This window comes from Copadichromis virginalis, linkage group LG23 (genome assembly GCF_057382275.1).
Source record: "Copadichromis virginalis isolate Kocher_CV1m ecotype Utaka linkage group LG23, C_Virginalis_male_GT1.1, whole genome shotgun sequence".
NCBI classification, from domain to species: domain Eukaryota; kingdom Metazoa; phylum Chordata; class Actinopteri; order Cichliformes; family Cichlidae; genus Copadichromis; species Copadichromis virginalis.
This window is the reverse complement of record NC_140639.1, coordinates 42,974,759-42,994,898: the sequence shown is the minus strand read 5'-3', so window position 1 is coordinate 42,994,898 and position 20,140 is coordinate 42,974,759. Positions and strand designations below refer to the sequence as shown.

At 39.5% G+C, this 20,140-nt stretch overlaps 1 protein-coding gene across 1 annotated transcript in view; it reads left to right on the top strand.

Annotated features, from left to right (window-relative positions):
* Positions 1-6,971: 6,971 nt before the first annotated feature.
* The window catches only part of LOC146681667 (E3 ubiquitin-protein ligase Midline-1-like), an 89,438-nt gene continuing 76,269 nt past the window's right edge, over positions 6,972-20,140 (top strand). The window contains exon 1 of the mRNA XM_085448248.1: positions 6,972-7,192. The gene's annotated coding sequence lies outside the window, so the exon portion shown is untranslated. The remainder of the gene's footprint in view (positions 7,193-20,140) is intronic.

Below are 20,140 nucleotides of genomic sequence, written 5' to 3'. Positions count from 1 at the left end.
TAAAATGTGTTCAGAATGTGCAAATTGATGATGATTCATCTCACAGTGATCTCCCCAACATAAGCTGCCTTTATAGACTGAAAATATCAGAATCAGCATCGACAATACTGGCCCTGTATTTACCTGATATAGGATTGATACCAGAATTTGCAGTATCACACAGCACTACTAAAAAGTACAACATCTGGCTGTTGAATGGTCGGCTAACATTTTTGTTGAAGTGATGAAAAGTAAGACAAAACAGTTCTTTCATAATTTGTTCCACTGCAGAAAAGAAAGGATGAAAGCACTAAAAAATGTGCCAGAGTGTGGAACATATTATCAATGAACTTTAAGCTCAGGGGAAACATTAATACAGCTGCACCACATCCAAACACAACAGCTAAACAGCTTTGAAATGTATTTGAATCTCACGGGAGCCCTACAGTGTCTATTATTCCCTCAATGATCAGTACTGTAACGTTGTTTAAAGTGCACCAAAATAGCTTTGCAAAGAAATGTGCAGCAAGAGAGTTGTTCTATTAAGACACACACACACACACACACACACACACACACACACACACACACACACACACACACACACACACACACACACACAACAAAACACTGCTGCTCGTATTATGAGTAAGGTAATACACATAAAAATTAAAGAACATCTCTTGGGTGGAAGATTATCCTTCCACTTGCCTCGCAAGATAGAGCATCGCAAAATTATCTCCCTACGTGTCCATGAGACATAAGAGAGAGAAGATACAGACATAAAAATCTGCTTCACGTCCTCTGTAATCTTTATGGAGCATGAAATAGTCACTCAAAAGCATATTATTAATGTTCATGTTAATCTGTTGTTGTTGTTTTTTCATAATACTGAAACAGACGATGATTAGGCAAGTCTGTCATCATCTGCAGGACTTACACTCCCTTGTGGAGCTTGACTTAGCTGCTGATCATGTTATTAAGGGCCACTGGAAGAGCTTAGGTCATTTAAATCCTACCCACTGTCAGATGGGAGAGTTCAAATGACTGTCTTTACTCAATGCATGGGTAAAATTAATCTCTATAATTTCGCCATATGCCATTCCAGAGACATTTTTTTTCTGAGTGTATAATGACTGTAAGAAACTGTGTTTTCTTTCATAATACACCCATACTGAGCCTTCAGCTCGATGTTTAAATCTTACATTTCTTGTCATCACAAACATGTTATTGAGTGTGTGCCAGAAAAGCCAAAGAGTGGAGTGTTTTGAAGTTTTGACAGTTTTTAGCTTCAGATGTGTTGGGGTTTGGATTTGGGTTCATCTGTTGTCACTGCCTTTGCTGTGGCTACCAAAATAATCCAGACACTAAGTGAAGCTGAGGTGGTATAAACAACACAGCTGAGTGTGATAGCCTCAGACACCTGTCAGTCATGCAAACATGGCCAGAAACCCTTTCAGAACAACTGCTATTTTATAATCCGACTCAGGAAACCCCCCCAAAAACAAACATTAAATTTCATTCATTTTCAAAGATGCTTCAAATATTATGGCTTCATTTATTTTGTTGTCTTACTTTGGATAAAGCCTTGGACAAAAACCTACAAAATTACATACAACAAATTGCTGCAAAATGCATGAAATGTTGCACGTGGTATATCGTTCTTTTGAATCCTGTAAATGTTGATGTTGATATGAATGTTAACTAGAAAGATACTGTATTATTTTTCTAGCTAATATTAAGTATTAGCTTAATATTACCTAGATATTACGCCCTTTTACTTGTTTCTTTTTTGCCTATTTGTCACACTTGTTTCAGATCATCAAACAAATGTAAATATTTGACAAAGTTAATATAAGGAAATAAAAAATACAGTTTTAAAATGATGATTTAATTTCTTAATGTAAAAAGTTATCCAAACCTAACTCGCCCTGTGTGCCTGCTACATCTAATTGGTTTTGACACATTTGGCCACAAAAACTGTAATCAAGCATTTGACTATTAATAAGTAGCAAAGAGTCTTTCACACTGCAGTGGAGGAAATTTGGGCCACTCTTCTTTGCAGAATTGTTTTGATTCAGCCACGTTGGAGGCTTTTCGCGTTTGAACAGCCTGTTTAAGGTAATGCATCTTATTTAGATTTAAGTCCAGACTTTAATTTGGCCACTACAAATCCTTCATTTTCTTTGTTTTTTGAGCTGTTTAGAGGTGGTGTGTTTCAGATCATTGTCCTGCTGCATAACCTAAATGTGCTTGAGCTTCAGGAAATGGGTCAATTAATCATGACAAGTTGTCTAGGTCTTGAAGCAGCAAAGCAGTCCCAGAACATAACACTACCACCACCGTGTTTGACTGTTGGTATATATTTTTTAAATGAAATGCTGTGTTAGTTTGACTCAAACCATCCAAAAAGTTTTTTGTCTTTTCAGTCCACAATATTTTCCCAATAGTGTTGTGTAGCAAGATGTTTTTGTCAAATTTAAGATAAGTATTTGTGTTTATTTTGCTTTGTTCCTCGTCAGTTTACATCTCTTTAGTGATTTAGGCAATTTCTTGATTCAGCAGGCTGGGGTGTAGCTAGTAAAATCAAACTTTCTAAAAGTGGGGCTAATCAGGGTGGGCAGTTACCTGTTCAAATAGACCAAAGTAGTTTTAGAAAGGCTTCTCTTAAAAAATTAAATCATAATTTAAAAATGAGATTTTGTATTTACTCAGGTTATCTTTGTCTAATATATAAATTTGATGATCTGAAACATTTAACTGTGAAAATTATACATAAAAAAACCCAAACAAACTAAGAAATCATGATGAAGTAAAGATATACTTTACAGCTTATAATCTATACTAAACAGTACTGTAATATTTTTACAGTTCTCTGTAGGAATTCAATTCAATTCAATTCAATTTTATTTATATAGCGCCAAATCACAACATAAGTCGCCTCAAGGCGCTTCATAGATACAGAGAAAAAAACCCAACAATCATATGACCCCCCTATGAGCAAGCAGTTTGGAAACAGTGGGAAGGAAAAACTCCCTTTTAACAGGAAGAAACCTCCGGCAGAACCAGGCTCAGGGAGGGGCGGCCATCTGCTGCGACCGGTTGGGGTGAGAGAAGGAAGACAGGATAAAAGACATGCTGTGGAAGAGAGACAGAGGTTAATAACAGATATGATTCAATGCAGAGAGGTCTGTTAATACATAGTGAGTGAGAAAGGTGACTGGAAAGGAAAAACTCAATGCATCATGGGAATCCCCCGGCAGCCTATGTCTATTGCAGCATAACTAAGGGAGGATTCAGGGTCACCTGGTCCAGCCCTAACTATATGTTTTAGCAAAAAGGAAAGTTTTAAGCCTAATCTTAAAAGTAGAGATAGTGTCTGTCTCCCGAATCCAAACTGGAAGCTGGTTCCACAGAAGAGGGGCCTGAAAACTGAAGGCTCTCCCTCCCATTCTACTTCTAAATACTCTAGGAACAACAAGTAGGCCTGCAGAGCGAGAGCGAAGTGCTCTAATAGGGTGATATGGTACTACAAGGTCATTAAGATAAGATGGGGCCTGATTATTTAAGACCTTGTATGTGAGGAGCAGGATTTTGAATTCAATTCTGGATTTAACAGGAAGCCAATGAAGGGAAGCCAAAACAGGAGAAATATGCTCTCTCTTTCTAGTCCCTGTCAGTACTTTTGCTGCAGCATTTTGGATTAGCTGAAGGCTTTTCAGTGAGTTTTTTGGACATCCTGATAATAATGAATTACAGTAGTCCAGCCTGGAAGTAATAAATGCATGAACTAGTTTTTCAGCGTCACTCTGAGACAGGATATTTCTAATTTTAGAGATGTTGCGCAAATGGAAGAACGCAGTCTTACATATTTGTTTAATATGTGCATTGAAGGACATATCCTGGTCAAAAATGACTCCAAGGTTCCTCACAGCGTTACTGGAGGCCAAGGTAATGCCATCCAGAGTAAGAATCTGGTTAGATACCATATTTCTAGGCTTTTCAGGGTCGAGTACATTAACCTCAGTTTTATCTGAATTAAGAAGCAGAAAGTTAGCGGCCATCCAGGTCTTTATGTCTTTAAGACATTCCTGCAGTTTAACTAATTGGTGTGTGTTATCTGGCTTCATGGACAGATGGGTGGGTGTCATCTGCATAGCAGTGAAAATGTATGCTATGTCTTCTAATGATACTGCCTAAGGGAAGCATGTATAATGTAAACAGAATTGGTCCTAGCACTGAACCCTGTGGAACTCCATAATTAACCTCAGTGTGTGAAGAGGACTCTCCATTTACATGCACAAACTGGAGTCTATTAGATAGATATGATACAAACCACTGCAGTGCAGTACCTGTAATACCTACAGCATGTTCTAATCGCTCTAATAGGAGATTATGGTCGACAGTATCGAATGCTGCACTAAGGTCTAGCAGGACAAGCACAGAGATGAGTCCACTATCAGAGGCCATAAGAAGATCATTTGTAACCTTCACTAAAGCTGTTTTTGTGCTGTGATGAGCTCTGAAACCTGACTGAAACTCTTCAAATAAACCATTCCTCTGCAGATGATCTGTTAGCTGTTTGACAACTACTCTTTCAAGGATTTTTGATATGAAAGGAAGGTTGGAGATTGGCCTATAATTAGCTAAGACTGCTGGGTCTAGGAACACTGTAAAATAACAGCTTTCTGTTGTTAGATGTCATGGCCACCTTGTTCACCTGATCTGAACCCCATTGAGAACCTGTGGTCCATCATCAAATGTGAGATTTACAAGGAGGGAAAACAGTACACCTCTCTGAACAGTGTCTGGGAGGCTGTGGTTGCTGCTGCACGCAATGTTGATGGTGAACAGATCAAAACACTGACAGAATTCATGGATGGCAGGCTTTTGAGTGTCCTTGCATAGAAAGGTGGCTATATTGGTCACTGATTTGTTTTTGTTTTGTTTTTGAATGTCAGAAATGTATATTTGTGAATGTGGAGATGTTATATTGGTTTCACGGGTAAAAATAAATAATTGAAATGGGTATATATTTGTTTTTTGTTAAGTTGCCTAATAATTATGCACAGTAATAGTCACCTGCACACACAGATATCCCCCTAAAATAGCTAAAACTAAAAACAAACTAAAAACTACTTCCAAAAACATTCAGCTTTGATATTAATGAGTTTTTTGGGTTCATTGAGAACATGGTTGGTGTTCAATAATACAATTATTCCTGAAAAATACAACTTGCCTAATAATTCTGCACTCCCTGTAGTGACATGCAAAGCTAAAAACAAACAAATATGGATAACTTTGTTTGCTAATCTTAACAAAAGTATTACTAACAAAGGTCATTACTATAACATACATACAAGGTACAAACTCCTTGGCTACAAAATGAAGCCAAAGTTGTACACAGGGTTAACTTTAGTTGGGTTTTTTTGGCTACTCATCATTGTAAGTGATTTGATATTACCAGACCTCAACTCAGCCAACAGGACTCCACCCTGAGATTGTTCTCTCCATGGTGTTTGTGACTTTTGGATTCACCTGATAAATATCATGCTTCGTACTTCCACTTTAGTAAGTTAAACTCTTGAATGTTGTCATGGGTCACCTAGCATGAATAACTACATGTGTGCTGCACCCACTGTTAATTCACCTTGCTAACCAAGCTTACTGGCATTAGCTGATAGCTTAGCACTTGCTCATTAAAGTAGGGTCACTTCTGGCATAATGCAAATAGCCAAAATAACAATGTTGAGTTTAAAAAAATGCAAAGTTCAAAATCTGTTTATGAGTTTATGGAGGCTACGCCCTTCCATTATTCAGTCTGTGACAGATTCCAAGACCCAGCGCATTTTTTACTATTTATTTCAACCGTCTTATTTTTTAGTGTATACATGATAATATAATGAAAAATGGCTTACTTTGCATCCAAAATTCCATACTATGCATTATATACTCAATATCCATATACAATTTAACACAGCTTTGACTGAAGATCTGCAGTTAAAAAATGACATGTTACAATCAATGATACAGAGAGTTGTGCTGCCAGTAAGAGGTGTGTTTCCATGGTAACCCAACTTCATTTGAAATGAGCCGAGTGCTGATAAACAAAGTAGAATAAAAGTAGAATATGCCTGCAAATGTAAGTGGAAGCCATTTATTTGAAGGCAATTAGAATGAAACTACTGAAGCTGGATTTAAAAACATATTAATGGATTAGAACAATACCATACCTGGATCCTGTTGTCATGATCCTGTCCTTCCTATTAAAGTTAAATTCATCAAAGACTTTTTTCTCTGACAGGGGTACACATCAAATTTTAAAACTAGCAATCAACCAACTGTTGATATTACTTTTAAAGACTCCAGTGCTCATAGTTTATCTGTATTTTTTCAGTTGCAAAACAACTGCTGATCCTGCTGCGCTCTGCTGTCGTTCCCCCGGGTGGAAACTGTTAAAAGTTAAAAGCAACTCAAAGCTGTAGAAAACTGCAGACAGTTCTAAAAATTGAAGCAGTTTGCATCATCTCTTTAAAGAGGATGAAAAAAAAAGTGCAGTATGATCAGAAACAGAGTTGTAGGGGAAACTGGACACATGCCACTGAAAGAGATTTATCTGCATTTTCCAGAGGACATGCAGGTTTTAAAAAATAAATAAATAAAATCTTATGTTTAGGGCAAGCTTCCAGGAAAGGTGTGATAGAAGGGCCAAGATGCTGGATATCATCTCCTGCCTCTCCATCCATCTGCTGCGGATCAGACCCACAGAAGGCAGCCAGAAAGCTCAATGTTCCACGTAATGGAAGCATGAGTTTCCTAACCGCTGGACAAAGCACTTGCAGCGCTGATTTCCTCAGCTCGCTTCACGCTTGCCTGAGCCTGAACACATGTGGAACCCGAAGGCACGGGTTGGTGGTGGGGGTGGGGGGGCAAAACTGAACGGGAGGAGGAGAGGAGGGGAGATGCAAGAAAAGATCCAAAGTGTTTTGATTTGCGTCTATGCCGCGGTGTGTGGACGCATCAATCTGTCTCCTCTCTTTCTCACATTTCTTTCCCATCTCTCTAACTGACTGTCTCTCCTCCCCCCCACCACTACCAACACCACCCTCACTTTCTCTCCATCTCTCTCTCTTCAAGGTTACTCACTATTGTTGTCTCAGGCTGGAATCACTTCTCTTCTTTACTGTCGGACGACCATGTGAGGCTCTTGAACGTAAGTGCCTCTTTTGTTGCTTAATTCACTTTCTCCAGGACCAATCCTTTAGAGGCAATAGGTTTAGGGTCTTTTTCTTTCTTTCTTTCTTTTTCTTTTTTCTTTTTCTTTTTTTACCTCATAGCACATTCACAATAGGATGTCATACATCAGAGGGGTGGAGTGGGTCAAAATGGGGTGGGGGGCGGAGGTGGGGTGGTGGTGTTGGGGGCTTGATTCCTCCATGTGGTCTAAGCGTGGCAGTTGAATGCACGTGCATGCTGATGTTATTGTTTTAAAGTGGCATTTTTGATTTTTTTGGTTCCACTTTGGTTTGTGCCTGTTTGAGTAGCTTTGTATTGCCTGTGAACTTGACATGCTTTAGTGTAGCACTGATTTACTGCGAGTATTGCACTTATTTAGACAAGAATAAAAGGCAAGTATGAGAACACAAAAAAACCAAACTTAATAAAAATGTACCTGTTACAGAATTATTTGAATAAAAGATAACTGCTAATTAGGGATTTAAGTGGATTATTAACTTGTGTAATCCTATACAACAAAAAAATTTGATGAAAGTTGATAAAGACCATATTTTATTATTAGCTTATTAGCTGTACCCTGCATTTACCCAAAGAGGCCTTTGTTTATGTCATAATATCAGCCAATTTAGTCCCTTTTCTCCATGTATAAGAGCCAGTGGACAAATTGCTTGTTTGGACTCAATTATAATGGAAAACAATGTTCCACATTTGAACTGGATACCCTGTATGTATTATAATGCTAAATCTCCTGCTAGTCATTATAATAGGCTTAGTTTGTAGGCTTCGTTAGTCTCTCTTGGACTCTGGGTATTACAAGTTAAAATGTAGCTTCTGCTTTTGTTAAAAAAAAAAAAGAAGCCCATCAGAGTACATATAGCACCGAATGAATGAAAGTCTTTGCTTTTCAAGGAATTATTTAGATAGACAAGTCAAGCCAATGGGTCTTCTAGGCGCTAAATGTTGCTAATGCTAAATAATGTAAGCCATGATTGCAATGCAAAAGCAGTTATGTGTTCTATTGTGCTTGAACAGTTAGTTCCTTGGAATGCGAACCTTTCTTCAAGCAGATTCTTCTGTAATGCGTTCTCCCACCCCGATGTGCATCACACGTAGTCACCCTTCTGCAAAGATTAAAAAGTACAGTTCAACTTGAAACTGATAAGTAGTTCAGCTTCCCTCAGGTCTACATAAATTTGTGTAGACTTCAGCATTAAACAGCCTCTGATGTGTCACCGCAATGCAATGTGTCTGTAGGAAGGTGCAACAGAAAATTGATAATGAATAATACAAACAGTGCCCATACACAGCTATGAATTATAGACAGCTTTGCTAAGCTGAATGCTAAACACAGAAAACTGTAGTGAATGTGTGTTTACCTATGCTAATCTTTTGGTTGTATTTGTTATTGCCTGGTTTAGGCATTGGGGCTGAGTTGTTGGCACTGGGGTTAGGGTTGGGGTTTGAGGGTATGACTGCCTTTTTTTAAAGACCGGCATACAAACACACAGAGATGTTAACATTAAATAATGATGTAAAATGTATTCAGTTAGTAGGATTTCTCTGTGGGCGATTGAGCAAAGTGTATCTACAGTTTACTACATTGCGAGATAAATGGAATCTGTTTTAACTGTGGTCCAAAAACGACATTAGCAATTCAGTTATATTCTCAAGAATTATGTCTTTTGGGTGTTTTACATAATCTAAACATCTTCTGAGCTATAGTAGTAAACTGAAAGGCTGAAACCTTTCTTATAGACATTCTTTGACAATCACAAACATTAGAATTGCTGAGATGATTCCCCACAAGAGCAGCTATACTCTCTGTTCTTGAAGAATTGCATATTTTATTCAGTCAGAAGGCTCCAATGCTGCTCATCTTCTGTAGATGAGATTTTTGTGAGTTCTGCTAGTGTATTGACCTTTTACTTCAAGAAGGATGAAATGTGTCATTGTTCATTTCTAACTGAGCCAACAGCGTTCTGTGGCTATTACTGCTTTGGTTGTGGAAGTAGTTGTATTTCATAACATTCCTACTATCTCCCTCCCCCATTATAGATGCCATGCACTCAATTCCCTTATCAGTGCTGACATGGGGAGAGGGAGGTGCTGGTGAATGCAGCAGGATGTGACAGTTGCATACCTGGAGCTAGTAGCGCTGAAGTAAAATGAGGTGAAACCGTATGAGTTAAGTTTGGATACGTGACACAAACCTGGAGCAAACGTGTGACTTTCCTGGCTTGTCACAGTGAAGTGTACAAGTATTGGGAGAAAACCCAAGATGGCAAGTGAGTGAATTAAAAAGTAGAGGCATTTGCGTTTTTGCCATAGGTAAAATGAAACCAAAGATGAAAAAGTGCAGTTCTTCATTTGGACACTTCTGGGTAATTCTGAAAGTGTAAGAGGTCTCTCCATATTGCTAATTTCCACCTTCATGACAACTGGACTAGTAGTGAAATTTTTTTATTAGTCACCCATTTCGATTAAGGCTGAAAGTTTAAATTAGTATTGATTGGTGTCTTTGTGTTTTGACTGACAAGTAAATGCCAAAGCTTGTGAATTTAGCTAGTAGCTAATGTTGCACCTCCCCTAATTTGAATCACTGAACTAAACCATGCTTTTGGTATCAATGCCTTTTAGAACATTGTTTATGAAATTATGCAGTAAGGGATATGACTTTCTGTAAAACACAGCTGTGAGTGGTGAGTGGTGAATGAACCCCTAGAATTCTGTTTCTCTAAGACTTTAGTCACACAGACTTAGAGGCCAGCTAGCGAGCATCTAGCAAGAACCAGTGAGAGAATAATGAGAGAATAAAGTGTATTCTTTGACTGGTTGCGAGTGGTTACTACAGATTCTGGCAGCTGCTGTGAAACTGAGCGCTAAAGGCCTGTTCAAACAGTGCTTATAATAATAATAATAATAAATTTTATTTATGAGCGCCTTTCAAGTCACCCAAGGATGCTTTACAATAGGATAAAACACTTAGTAAAACAATAGCAGAATAAGAACAATAAAATAAAAGCACAAGATAAAATTAACAAACAGTGGATTCACAGTGAATATGCAGATTTGAACAGATGAGTTTTGAGTTGGGATTTAAACTGGGGGAGAGAACCAATATTTCTTATTTCGGGGGGCAGAGAGTTCCACAGCCTGGGAGCAGAGCAGCTGAAAGCTCTGCTTCCCATGGTGGTGAGGTGGAAGGAAGGTACAGTAAGCTGGATAGAAGAAGAAGAGGCCTATCAGATACCCATTGGTAAATGCTGGGTAATAGGGAAGAATGTGTTCTGTAGTTGGTTTCTAGAGATTGCTGGCAGTCGCTAGCATGGAATTGATGTCAAAGAGTTATGCAATGCTACACCAAAAGCCTCCATGCAATTGCACTGGTTAAAAATATTGAAATAATTTGGCTGTAGTTTATGTTGCACTCTTTCAAGTTTTGCAAGTGCTTGGAGTGTAAAGTTTGTATTTGCAGATATACAAACTGTGGGCAAGAACAGTAAACTGCTAGCAGCCAATCTCTCTTTGCAACGAATTTCAGTCAGCATCAGCCAGCAACCACTCACAGCCTGTCAGGGAATATACATTTGTGTCCCATGATTTGTCCAGTGCTTGCAATCAAAACCTTATAGCGTTACCAGATAACTTTCCTGGTTGCTAACCTTTCTACACGTTTCATTTTGGGCTGCAAAACACACACACAAAAAATCAATGCAAAAGAACACAAAACAATATGAGACCAGTCATAATGCTAAAGTTGAGGTTTAAAAGCTTGAATCTATGAACCAATGGGTGATATTTAGCTCTTGTATATATGTTTTCTGGAGGTTGTAACAGTCTGTTAATGCTAGCTATTCATTATTGCTATATTCCGCTACAGTTTCTGGTTTTTCTGTCAGAAACAGATTTTTTTTTACTATGAAAATATAAAATAAACAATTGAATATTACTTTAATGTGGCATGAAACTCTCTAAAATATTTCTCCTTTTGAAGTTTAATTTTGACACACTCTTTGCCATATTTGGAACCCAGCAGGGTCTCATGCTAGAAGGCCTTGGCATCAGCGACTGCCAGTGTGTCCAATCTTTTCATGCCCAGCCAAACCCCCCACATTCCAGCTATAAAATCCCATCCATCTTGGCATTCATGTTTCAGCTCCCCAACAGCAGAATACTGGCTCATAGCCACCTCCTTGTCTTACACTAAAGCTCAAGAAGATCAGTTTGAATAAAGAGAGAAGACAGAGGCTTGAGTTTGAGGAGAATTAGGAGGGAGGTTAAATGCAAGTAGAAGCTTTTTATTTGTAGTGGCCCCCTTTATTCACCCTGAGGATACGGGACAGGATGAAAGGATTGGTTTGTTCTATGGGTGACCAAACATGACACTTGAATGTTTATCTGCATAACGACAAAGCTAAGACGAGCCAAAGACACTTAGTAATGAGATGGACTGCGAATTACAGTCAAGTGTCCTGTTCTGTTCCGTCACTGTTTAACAGCTTTTGCTTGCCTGCAGCTTTGGCTGTGTTTGCTATTCTCATGTAATGGCTGGCTCAAATACAAGATGTATTGAGAGAGGATGAATCATAAAGTTTTACTATTGCTAAATAAGCTAGGAACCTTCTATAGATAGCATTATCTCTTTGAGAACATCCACAGAAAGCGACTTTAAACAATTGTTAACCTGGAAACCAGGGTTCGTATCCTGTTTGGGAACTTTATGTTTCACACTGTAATTTGCATTGATTTTTATGTACCATTTAGTTTCAGTTTAACTTGTTGTTTGGTTGGGTTTAGATTTACTGCTTGGTTACATTTACTGAAAAAAGTTGAAAAAAGAGATCTTCACAAAGCATTTGTTGGATCCATCTGCAAAACAGGTAATGCTTAAAAACTGGGGTACTAGCTGTAGTCAACCACTGTCTTCTCTGTTTCACTTCATCCCATTCATGTCACTATACCAGACCTGACCACTGTGGTTCTGCTGTTGTTGTCGCTGTTGTATTTTTAATGTAATTATCAAAAAATACGGCTTGCTGTGAGATCATTTGCAGGCTTGTCTGTATGTTGCACCAGTACAGTTTATGGATGCAACAGGGTGGAAAACATGGCATCAAGTTCACAGTGAGCATATTCGTTCTAATCAGCCAGTCACACGGCAGAAACCCAGTCCATTTAAGAATGTGGACATGGTCAAGCCAACCTGCTGAAGTTCATTCCGAGTACCAGAATCGGTAAAAAGGGCGATCTGAATGACTTTGAACTTTTGGTTCATGCTGCCAAACACACTGGTCGGAGTATTTCTAAAACTACTGGGATTTTCCAGCACAGCTACATCTAGGGTTTACAGATAACAGACCAAAAAAGACAGACACATTCAGTAAAAATGACTTGTTCATGGCAGAGTTCAGAGGAGAATGGTCAGACTACTTTGAGCTAATGCATGGAAGGTAACAGTAACTCAAATAACTATTTTGTGCAACCAAGGTATGCAGAAGAGCATCTCAGGTGCTACAGTAGCAGAAGACCACACCAGGAGCCACTCCTAGCTAAGAAAATGAATTTTTAATCATGTATTTGTATATTTACTTGTGTTCTTGGCCAGTCTCTCAGGCGTAAGCTTTATTGCATAGTTCTGTGCATCACTTTGTGCTTTTTCTGCTAATAAAAACATAACAAACAGGCACCAGGTGAGAATTCAACACATGTACTGCAATATATTGCAGTCAGGCTCTCAGGTATTCTGTATTGCTTTCACATAATTACAATAGTCTTAGCTTTCCTCAAGTAACACTGTCCCTGCACCCATTCTGATATGATTTCTTGTCCATTTTGTTTGTAGTACTTGCCTGCGTCCAGACAAGACAGTCACAGTGGACAGCCTGACAAACAAAAACTCTTTCTAGAAGCAATTCTGGCTTCTTGTCAGTGATTCTGAAACATCACTGCGCATTCCACAACTCCAGTTTTCAGTTCTCCTCAGGTTAAGAGGGGCAGGGATAGCTCAGTAGGTAGAGTGGTGGCCCCATGATCGGAAGGTCGGGGGTTCGACTCCACTGAACGGCTACCCTGAGGTACCCCTGAGCAAGGTACCGTCCCTACACACTGCTCCCCGGGCGCTGCACTGGTGGCTGCCCACTGCTTCACTGAGTGAATGGGTTAAATGCAGAGGGACTAACACGCACACTTTACTTTAAGAGCCTTGGTGTCATCCTAGACAGTTCACTTTCCTATAAATCTCACATCAATAATCTCACCCGTTCTGCCTACTTCCATCTACGTAACATTAACAGATTGCTTCCTTCTCTTTCCACCCAGTCTACGTCCATTCTTGTACATAGTCTTGTTACCTCCCGTATTGACTACTGCAATTCTCTTCTGCATGGTCACCCCCAAAAATCCCTCCATAAGCTTCAACTGGTTCAGAACTCTGCTGCTCGCATTATCACCAGAACCCCCTCCTACCAGCACATCACCCCTGTTCTTCAGGAACTTCAGTGGCTCCCTGTGAAATTCCGGATAATTTTCAAACTTCTTCTGCTCACCTTCAAGGCCATTCATAACCTCGCTCCTTCTTACCTTTCTGACCTGTTAACCACCACTTGTTCTGCCCGTTCACTTCGTTCTTCTTCTTCTATCCAGCTTACTGTACCTTCCTTCCGCCTCACCACCATGGGAAGCAGAGCTTTCAGCTGCTCTGCTCCCAGGCTGTGGAACTCTCTGCCCCCTGAAATAAGAAATATTGGTTCTCTCCCCCAGTTTAAATCCCAACTCAAAACTCATCTGTTCAAATCTGCATATCCACTGTGAATCCACTGTTTGTTCATTTTATCTTGTGCTTTTATTTTATTGTTCTTATTCTGCCATTGTTTTACTAGGTGTTTTATCCTATTGTAAAGTGTCCTTGGGTGACTTGAAAGGCGCTCATAAATAAAATTTATTATTATTATTATTATTATTATTCATCTCGCAATTATGCTGAAGTATTATCAAAATAAACTATAATTTCAATGTTCACCAGGACATGAAAAGTGCATGTACCAAGTCTTTGTGCCTGTGCAGTTTAGTATGCCATTGATTAGCACTGCAACACTGTGCGCATACTGCTGCCAGCATTAATTGGCTCTTTGATCAGCTGAAGCTCGGAGTCGGTGTCTGGACTACAAGTAGAAGGGGGTCGATGTGTCCTCATGGAGAATTCATAAACTTGCAGAGGGGTGCAGAAGTAGCCATTCTCCGAGCCTAAAAAGAGCAGCTGAACATTAAAGAAAAATATGGTCAGAAACAGGCAGTATTATCACTGTATCCTGATATCACATTGTGGATTTTGGTTAAAAGGTCCCCCAACTTTTAGGAGAGCCAGTATTCAACTGTAGAGTTCTGATTTGTAAGTAAAATAGTGAGAGAGCCAGTGTATATATTTCTCAGTGAAAACAAATATTTAAATATATTTAAATATTTATTTAAATTATTCATTACTCATTACTATAAATTCATTACTATGAATGAAGAATAACCCGTGGGTGGATGGAGATTACTGTCACAGTGCAATCTGAACATTGTGGTGTACCCGCCAATTCATTGTCAATACGACAACCAATAATGTAAGAATAACAAAGGATTACACTGTCCAAACACAAAACCCATTCCAGAGACTTGCGACTCAGATTTCATTTTGTTTGGTCTGCATTAGGGGAAAACCAGAATAGGAATGTGACTAGTCAACAGTATCACAGTCATGTAGGAGCCAAGCTATGTTGGAAAAATGCAGCAGAACGAAAGAAAAAGTTTGCTCTAGTTCAACATCCCTTCCCTGCACTGGAAAGGTCTCTCAAATTGTATTGTATTGGCTAATACACTGTACAATACATTAATGCATTTGTGCATCTTTACACCCTTGAAAACAAACACATTTTAACACTGTTTAAACTACCAATGCCCGCAAATTATCAGGATGGTCTTTTTTTATGTGGGGGTGTCTTTCTCTGCTGGATGCTGATGTGGGACCAGTTTGTGACACCAGTGTTCTTTGCTCCAAAAAGGAGCTGTGTCAAGTAGTACTCCCTATGCAGCCTAATTTCGTCTTTACAGGTTCATCCGTGTCACACAGTGCTGAGAATTTCTTGGATATTAATTCACCTTATTATGATTTGCATTCATTAGCATGGCATACATGAATGCAAAAAGAATTATGGTGCATGTTTTCCTGAAATAAATTCAGTGAGGTTTATAAGTAATATTTAGAACTGTATTTTAGTGGGTCCTATCGATATGTAGGGTCTTCACCTTACAATATAAAGCATCTTGAGGGTACCGTTGTTGTGATTTGGTGCCTTGCAAGTGATTAAAAAGATGCCTAGATATCAGCGTAATATTGGTATCTGCTGATATCGACCCTTTTAACTGATATTGTGATTTTGACCTGTTAGTAGGGATGGGTACCGGTGTCCGGTGCCATGATGGCACCGGTTCTGACATAAACGGTAGTAACCAGACCGAAAAGCAGCGCACATTTCGGTGCTTTATTTCGGTGCTTTTTTTTCCTGAGCTGTGATACACTTCTAGCCAATCATTTTACGTTTCCGAGGATAGTAGGCGGGTCCAGGTACGTACGTTCTTTTAGAGCAGAGCTACAGATTAAAATGCCCAAGGCAAAGCGGTCAAAAGTCTGGCTGTACTTCACAGCAAAATATGCAAACTCAGCAGCCTGCAACAAGTGCTTTAAGCTGATACTGTGATACTGTCAAAGGAGGTAACACCTCAAATCCGATGAAACACCTGGCGACGCATAGCGTTTTTTTAAAAAGCCGAGAAATGCGCCGTATTTGATAGCTTGCTGCGAGACCTCACACCGAGCACATCTACTGCGGGTGGGTTGCCTGTTATCGGACCCGGAGTTAGCAACATCCCCCAAAAACCCGAAGAGGAGAGTCCTGGCCCCTAGCCCTGCCAGTGTAGTGATGTAGTGATGACGGATGATGATGGCAGCAGCAGCCGTTCTTCTCTGCGTGAGTAGCTTAATGTTGTTCGGGTGCAATTTACGTTGGGTAGGCTAACCACGTTATTACATTAATGCATGTAAGGTGAACTAGCAAACATCATCATAGCTACATGCGGCTGTCTTCTTGTTTGATGGCAGATACTCCCTTCACCCTGGCCAAAAAGGCTAAAATGACCAAAGAAAAAGAGGGAAACAGCTAAACATGAGAGGTTTTTGGACAAAGTTTGTGTTTTTTCCATTGTTTAAGCACTGCTTCCAGCCAAGAGTGATACCATATATGCCCCACAGCTGAAGAAAAGGCTAACATTGTTATCTTTTTACAAAAAACCAGCTGAACATGAGAGGTTTTTGGACCAATTTTGTGTTCTCCATTCTTTAAGCACCGGTTTGAGCACCGTTTAAGCACCGGCACCGTTTCAAAAGTACCGATTTGGCACCGGTATCGGATAAAACCTAAACGATACCCATCCCTACCTGTTAGCATATAATGTTAAAATAAAGAAAATACTTTTTTTTGTTTTTTTAAGAAAATGACCTCCCTGATTCAAATATCCAAAAAAAAAAAAAAAAAAAAAAAGACAAGACAATAAACAGAACAAAATAACACTTTTTATATCCCCAGAAATTGCCACTGATCTTGTGGAAATACTAGCCCGTATTTAAGCTCGTAATAGACCTTTGAGTGTTGCCTGACAGTAAGAAGGTCTTGGCTGCAACCTTTTCTCTGGGTCCTCCACCTTCCTTCCACAGTCCAGAGACATGCAGTTAGTGATTAATCGAAATTGCCCAAAGGTGTGATTTTGAATGTGAAGGCTTGTTCTGTGTGTTAGCCTCGTGACTGCTTATCCAATATACCTGTCCAAGGTGTAATTGAATATTTTAATGGTTTCCTTTTTCCTGTCCAAAGTGTACCCAGCTCTTCACATAATCTCAGCTGGGATAAGCTACAGACCCCAAACCTAGTTGGACAACAATTAAAGAAAGCAGATTGATATGTAAAGTTCTCACTTTTAAAAAAATCTGTGTGACAATTAGGTGTTTTCTACCAACAATCAAGAGCCACAAACAAAAAAGTTGGCACCACCATGGGATGAAAAATTTGATGGGCCCACTTACATCAGTGGCTACTGGGAGGGGCTACCAGTGATCGCAAGACACAAACCACAACTTTTGTCAACAATCCTACATAATGATCTCCAACCAATAATGGAAACATGTCCTGGTTCTCAGGAACAAGACAATAAACAGGGATGAACAAATTCAGCTTTGAATGACTCCATTCCCCTCACCACCCAACCAATCACAACAGATGGAGCCCCTCCCCGACCCTTGTTCTGAAAGAGGTTTGTTCCTGTTAAAAGTTTTTTTTCTTGCCCCTGTCACCAAGTGCTTGCTCACGGGGATCGTCTGACCGTCGTAGTTTTCTGTATTATTGTCCTTACTTTGCAATATGAACCACCTTGAGATGACTTTTGTTGTGATTTGGTGCTACAAAACTGAATTTAATTTTTGTGAGGTACTCAATCTATAAGTCGATTTGTATTAATGGGAGGTGATGCTTCTTCCAAGCAAGAGTCAAACACTTGAAAAAAACACTTTCTTTTAGCGTCACAGCTGAGAATGGATTTCTTTTGTGCAAACAGATAACATGAACTGAGATATACAAAACTGTGCATTCCAAGGGATGCAGTGCTGCTATTGGCTTATAGATTGGCATGTTTGGGTGAGTTTTTTGGATAGTGGCAACAAAACACACACACACACACACACATAAGTAGTCCCACAGTGTCTCTCTGTAAGCTTTGGAAAAGTGCTGCGGGTGGTTTATTGATTAAACCTCTGAGGTCAGTGTGTATGTGCTGGTGTGAGTTCGTGAGATTGGCCCTGCGTGTCTGTGGCTGGCACTATTTATCTCTGCTGATGTTAGAAGAATAGAGACAAGGTGTTGGCCCAGCCTGAGGGGACAGCTCCAGCACGATAGAGAAACAAGACACGTAGAGAGGGCAGGCAACCATGTTGGAAGCAAATGTCATTCGCTTTAAGAAGCATCGTCCCCTGGGATGCACCTGCATGCGCAAACAAAAACCTCCCGTTTATCTCCCTGTCTGAATAATGCATTCGAAGTGACTTAAATAGGTGGGTCTGTCTCTGTCCAGCTTCCCCATAAACAGCTGAAAAGCAAAGGGACCAAAGTCACGTTCCTATTTTATGTGGACAGGTTTTTGGTTCATTGATTTACTTTTACAATCTAAAAAAATCGAAATATTCCTTATGTGTCTAAGCGAATCCCTCAAACACAGAACTGGAATAGGCTATAGTCTCTGATAATTCTGCAATTCCTTATCCATTAGGCAGATGATCAACTGTGATTCCCCCTTAAAGCAGCAGTAGAAGATTATATATTACTCATTTGCAAGAAAATATGTTTGGTTACTTTCCTTTTGGCAGTAGAAGGTGGGGCATAATGTGCACATATGTGTCTGCATTTCCACGAGTAATAGAGTAAATAAGTACCTGCAGCAGTTTACAATGCCTTGCTATTGCACCAATCATCATTCATCAAAAGACCGAGAGATGAAATGGCAACACAAATAAAGTAAAATCCATCTCTCTTTATTGGAACTCCATATTGTTATTGTTGCACTCTGCTGGAGCAACTTTGGAGAATTAACTGTTCAAAATCTCTCTTATTTATCTTATTCTGGCCCTCGCTGTCAACCATTGGACATGTGAAACAAGCAAACATTAGCTCCTCTCGCTTTAGGGTAACTTTCTGATTGGTTGAGCCTCAAAAAGAAGGTTTGGGGAGCAAGTGGTGTCTTTGCACCAGACAGGGAGTATTTAGAGCAGCCTGAAGGCTGAACTTTAAGCTTTAGGCTCACGAGCATCACCTCATTATTTGAACCCCCCACCATCATGTCAGTTCCACTTTAATACCAATTCAAAATTTATTCACAAGCAAACACGATTAACAAATGTTGTATACTTCTCTTTAAATTTTAAAAGGCAGAACAAACTTGTGTGTTTACATTTTGATCACATATCGTGCCTTGAAGCTGTAAACATTGTCAAAAATATATTTAGGATTTATTAAAGCCCAGACGACTTAATTAATAATTCAGCCCATTAATGATCCAACTGAGAGCATCATTTATTCCATTCATAATTAATCACTGTCTCATACTGCCATGCTGCCATCACATTGTTTAAGGCCCCCCCACCTTCCTTCATACAAAATGCATGCTCTTTGATTAATGTTCCAGCTTTCGATTCCTCTCACTGACTCTATTTCATAGTCATCTGCATCCCCAGCTAGCATCTTGGATTCTTTTTATTGCCATAGAAGATGTGTACTTTTTTATGCGGTATGAGCAAAGCGAGTTGTTCCCGATGTGTGTGCGCGCGCAAATGTGTGCTCTTCCTGTCACAGGCGATGGCAGTCCCATAAATCAGAGTATTTTCTCACTGTTGGGTGGACTATAGTACATTAACTATTGCATTACATTAACTACCACACACACATGAACACACACACACATGTAATCACAGAGCAGCATTGCACTGCAGGGTACAAGAGCAAAGGGAGGTTGGAGAGCCTGACTTTCACTTATAACTTATTCATGCTTCACGCAGTCATTCGGCACACCTGTGAAAAAGTCCATTTTTTTCACAGTGGGAATGCTCAGCTAAAGAAGCCTTTGACTTTAAAATGACAACTTGCTCCTCAATCATCTCCACATAGAATTTCCTATGACCTCTGTTAGGTCTTCAAATGATGGGAGCTGCAATTTTTTATTTCTTTATTTTTAACCCAAAGTAAGGTGTGCACTTCTGTTCTCACAGTCGGTATCAGTGCTCCAGCTGGTGTGATGTCATAGTTGGCTGATTGAATCATTGGCCAGTCTGGAGAGAGTCATCTTACAT